This window comes from Sinocyclocheilus anshuiensis, unplaced genomic scaffold, assembly GCF_001515605.1.
Source record: "Sinocyclocheilus anshuiensis isolate Anshui unplaced genomic scaffold, SAMN03320099.WGS_v1.1 scaffold48, whole genome shotgun sequence".
NCBI lineage: Eukaryota > Metazoa > Chordata > Actinopteri > Cypriniformes > Cyprinidae > Sinocyclocheilus > Sinocyclocheilus anshuiensis.
In genome coordinates this window covers 591,091-596,829 of record NW_015554124.1, presented here as the reverse complement: position 1 = coordinate 596,829, position 5,739 = coordinate 591,091, and the positions used below count along the sequence as shown (strand labels likewise).

The window sequence follows — 5,739 nt, the reverse complement described above, 5'->3', positions numbered from 1 at the left end:
TTGTTGTATTTTTATTTGAATATTTGATATGTTTTTCATATTTATTGTAAATGAAAGAAATAATAATTTCATTAATTTCAACAAATTTACTGACACGCACACAACTCGGAAACTTTGGGCTTAAAGAAAGAATTTTACCGTTTCCCACTCATAATCATGACTTTGTGGTTGCGTTCATCTCATAAATGATCTTTGTGAACTTAACTTGAATGCACCATATGATGGAATCAGTCATGTGACATAAAAACCTTCTACAGTCTCATCCTGACCGTAACCAAACACACCCTACGTGCATTAAAATACTGCAAACAGCCAAATGTCCTCACCGTCCACTTCCGGAGTTTTGCCCACAATGCCTGGAACTCTATCAAGTTGAGTCGTCCCATTCCTTGGCTCTGATTGGAGGTGTTAAGGTGACATTCCAATCTCCACCCAAAACATTCTTGTGAAATGCACCATAAAATACCACACCCACCCACATCCACCTGCAGTTACTGAGATAACACATCCGCTATGATGAGAATGAAATACTAGCATATATACCGCATAACACATGCCATACTATTCTTAGAAATAGAATGTGAAACAAACTGTTGCATGTTACACTACCGGTCAAAATCTTGGAATTTTTCATGTTTTTGAAAGAAGTCTCTTCTGCTCACCAAGACTGCATTTATTTTATCAAAATAAAAACAGTAAAATTGCGCAATATTATTACAATTTAAAATAACTGTTTTCAATTGTAATATATTGTAAAATGTAATTTATTCCTGTGATCGAAGCTGAATTTTCAGCATCATTACGCCAGTCTTCAGTGTCACATGATCCTTCACAAATCATTCTAATATGCTGATTATTATCAATGTTGAAAACAGTTATGCTGCTGCATATTTTTGTGGACACTTTTTTTTTTCCAGCAAGGATGCATTAAATTGATCAAAAGTGACAGCAAAGACATTTATAATTACAAATTCTGTTATTTTGAACTTTCAAAAGATGGTTTCCTCAAAAAATATGAAGCAGCACAACTGTTTTTAACATTGATAATAATAGGAATGTTTCTTGAGCAGCAAATCAGCATATTAGAATAATTTCTGAAGATCATGTGACACTGAAGACTGGAGTAATGATGCTGAAAATTCAGCTTTGATCACAGGAATAAATTACATTTTAACATATAATACAATTGAAAATATTTATTTTAAATTGTAATAATATTTCACAATTTTACTGTATTTCTGATCAAATAAATGCAGCATTAATGAGCAGATTTCAATCAAATCAAAATGAATCAAACTTGATATTAATGCTAGAAGATTCATCACACTAGAAATGCAGGATGGAGTTTACCACACTAGTTTTATAGCGCACAATTTATGCCATCTGCAAACAGAAAATCTGCATTCTGTGCTAAGAATTCATACTGCATACAGCAGAAATTGTAAGTGAAAGTATTAAAGCATAGCCATGCAGTCTTAAAGATTTAGTCATTTAAATTCAATGTTTAGCGGTTTATCTAGTTCTATTCCGTGTCCATGCACACTAACCAGTGCGTTTGTGAGGACAGTGTATATCAGAAGTGCACTAGCTACACTCTTAAAAATAAAGGTGCTTCAAAAGGTTCTTCAAGCGATGCCATAGAAGAACCATTTTTGGTTCCCCAAAGAACCATTCAGTCAAAGGTTCTTTAAAGAACCATCTCTTTCTTACCTTTTTGTAATCTGAAGAACCTTCTTTCGCCACAAAGAACCTTTTGTGAAACAGAAAGGTTCTTCAGATGTTAAAGGTTCTTTATGGAACCATTTAGACAAAAAGGTTCTTCTATGGCATCGTGAAGCACCTTTGTTTTTAAGAGTGTATGCAGGATACATCCATGAGCACAGCGAAGCTCTTGCAGTGCTCCAAACTCAGCTGCTTCTCGCTACCTGCAAACACTGACCGACCAGAAAACAGGAAACAGAAACAATATCATCCAACTCACTTCCTCACTGGTTTCCACTTCACTTCCTGTATGGTTTTCAACTCTGCTAGCAGAACTAATGAAAAGAATTGCATTAACACGGCACAGTGAACACGACTTCTCCTGCAAACCGCGTTTACCATTAAAATGCAAATGTAGAAAAAAAAAAGAAGTGAACAGTTGAAAAACAGCTTGTGAATAAACATGTTCTCACCTCCTTTGGCAATGGCTTCTGTCAGCAGGTTATACAGATCCAAAGGGGAACAATAAGGCCCCTATAGACAACACATACAACACTGTTAACAGTCACACGCATATGACATTAGAGCTACATATTAGCTCTAAGAATACATGCACAAAAACAAACTCAAAAGTACTGTATTGTGCAGCTCAACGTGCAAGTAATGTGTGTTTTTACCTTGACACAGTGTTTCACACAGAGCTCTCTGGCTTCATTTCCAGACGGCAGACCTGCGAGACGTGGAGACATTGGCTACACACACAAACAGACAGGCAGAAACAATTAAAACCCAACGATTAAATGGACTCAGCAGTGATCAAAGCAGTGAAACTAGATCAACTTCTCCATTTTACCGGTGTAATCGAGTTTCTATCTACTCCTGGTGTCCCAACAGCTCTGCAAACACACAAACACACATATATATTGACACATGTAGCAGTTTATTATGTTAAAACAAAGAAAAATAAAGAAAAAGCAATGTTCCCATCAAGTTATGAAAACATCATTTCTGAATCTTCACTGAACGTTCAAACAGTCCAGGTTTTTAAACATTGAGGAAACATTCCATTTTATGTTTTTAAAAATGACGAGAACGTTACCTCTGAATGTTCTCTGAAACAAGTAGTAACATTAAAAAAAAAGTAAAAGGCATTCCATGATTAATATAGCATACAAATATTTTGTGCTAACATTATTAAATACGAATACACTTTAATGTTCTATTAATGGTAATGGAAGAACGTTTGCTCATAACTTTGAATGAATCTTGCCAGAACATTCCGTGTTCGCTGAGATTTGACCTCCAGAAATAAAGACAGTTTTTTGAAGTTCTCAGTTTTGTTTCATTTTATAAAACGGATAGTTCCGGTCCTTGATTCTGATTGGCTGAGCCACGTTCTCTACAAACATACACCTTTGTTTACGTTTGTGTGCTGCTCTGCAACCACTTTGTTGCAACCACAACTGATTCAGAGGAACTACGAATACTGTTTTTATTAATATAATTACACATTGTTTGCTCTGTATTTTGTGAAACCTTATTATGTATATGGAATAACCGTTTTATAAAAGCAATAAGCACCGTGAAGCCGTGGTTTACAGTGAATTTATAACAGCTAAGGGGGGTTTAGGCACTCCACTTCACGTTGCAACGCCCCTTAGCTGTTATAAATTCACTGTAAACCACGGCTTCTTGGGGCTTATTGCTTTATTTTCTCCTAGAACTCATTATGGGAAGTAAAAATGGACACAAAGTACTTGTCATATAGTAAGAGCACAGAGGTGTAGCGTTAATGTGAATAGTAGCTCAGCAGTGTTGTTATTGCTAACTAAAACTATTAAAAATCACTTTTGTTAATGGAAATGAAGTTGACATAAAATCAATTTTAAATACTTAAAGAAACAAAAAACTTTAAAAGCTTTACAAAACTTATACAGATATTAGAAATGCTGCATTGGCAACTAACTAAAATATAATATGTTACTAAATTACTAAAACTGAAAAAAAAGATAAATATTTAAGAAATAATAAAGCACATAACAAAATGATTAAAACTGAAAATAAAATGAAAATGGGAAAAACTAAAATAAAAGCTAATTCAAAATACTAATTTTGAATAATACTAATTTTAATATTAATTAAATTAAAATAAAAAACTATATTAATTAAAATTATGCCATGTTATTTTTAATATAAAAATATTTGAGTAATATTTAAGTAATGCTAAAATAACACTGCAGAAGAAAATATTAGAAAATACTGAGAAAATATTAGTTATGTGTATTAGATTACTGGGTCTGTTTCTCAGAATAAACACCCAAGGTTTGCTCTATATTTCATTCCATTGCTGTCAAACGAGATGTTAAAGAGATTTTCTTGCATGTTGGTGAGCATCACTTGGTTTTGTTTGCTTTCTCAGTCAGGACTCTCAGAAGGAATTCTTCCTCCTTATTGGTCTCTGCGCAGGGAATGATGATGTAATGACCGGGTGCCAGGCGACCGCGAAGCACCAGCTCCCGCCGCTGGTCTTTAGCAGTAGCATGCTCAAATCTTCACATCATGAGCTCAGAAATTGTTCTTTTTATTTCATTTTTCCTTTTCTTTTCGTTTTATCTAACGCATGATATATGAAATATATTTTTATTTTCTATACTGCTTCCTTCAAGCAGTACAATATATAATATATATATATATATATATATATATAGTACAGTGACTAGTTCTTCCTTTGAATCACAGTATACTATATACATACATAAATATAATACATAATAAACCATATATTATATAATACAGTTCTTCCTTCAAAGCAGGGTCATTAACTAAAACCATAACAAAATTATGTTATTTCAAATGACAAAAATGTTAACTGAAATAAAATATAGTAAACTTATTTTATAAATAATATTTTATTCATATATTCATATATTTTATTTATATAATATATACTATAGTTCTTCTATAGTAAAAAATAAAATACATAATATATAATAAATAATATATAATATGTTACATAATACAGTGACTAGTTCATCCTCTGAAGCAGGGTAATTATAATTAACTAAAACTAAAACCTGGCTTAAAAGATCCCTTTACTTCAAAAAAAAAAAAAAAGAAGAAAAGGCCACATTTCTCATTTTCATTTAGTTTAACTTGATGTGCTAAAATAACTGAAATAAAAATGACAAAAACACTAAATTTAATATTAAAATAGAATCGCAACAATACTAAGACAACATTGCTTTGAAGTGTTCATTGTAGTCATCTGGGAACCTGATAAAGCCAACCAATCAGATTGCAGCTTGCATATCCAATAATACACACTCAGAAAACAGACGTGTGAAACCTTGTATATTTGCAGCGCGATGTCGGACAGCACTCCTCTCTTACGAGTGTGTTTCTGCATGAGCGCCAGCAGGAATGAGCACGTTAGTTTAGGGTCACTGGGGTCGTCGTCCTCCTCCAGCAGGGTCAGACTGTACTGAGGAGACCCTACAAACACACGCATGTGAGTATAATACAGTGACAAATCGTATGATATTTGTGTGAACAGTGATGCTCACGTACCTTGCTGAGGAATCCAGCATCCGTGATGCAAAGTGCATTTCCAGGGCTTTTTGACTCCGCTCTCACTCAGCGTGTCTTCGCTCAGGTGACAAACCTCTATCATGTCAAAGTTCTAGCAGAAATCTGCCAGAGACATCCTGATGGGCAGAGAGAGAAGACGATGAAGATGCATCGGCCATCTAAACCAATCAGAGAAGAACCTGAATATGAATCAGCCAATCAGAATAGAGAGAACACCGGCTCACCAGAACTCCCCGTCATCACGCTGGATTCTCTGCACACGCTGCTGCTCTTCAGTGCTCACCATATTCCACTCGATCCTAAAACACATCATTAAACAACAAACACACTCACACACACGCCTGGCTAGACATTTTCTTGGCTACCTAAACAGAGAAATATCACAAAAAGACTTCTTTTGTTTTATATATATATATATATATATATAAATATATATATATATATTCACTT

General features: G+C 34.1%; 1 pseudogene; it reads right to left on the bottom strand.

Annotated features, from left to right (window-relative positions):
* LOC107670058 (calpain-9-like) overlaps positions 1-5,739 on the bottom strand; it is a 13,626-nt pseudogene that overhangs the window by 2,076 nt on the left and 5,811 nt on the right.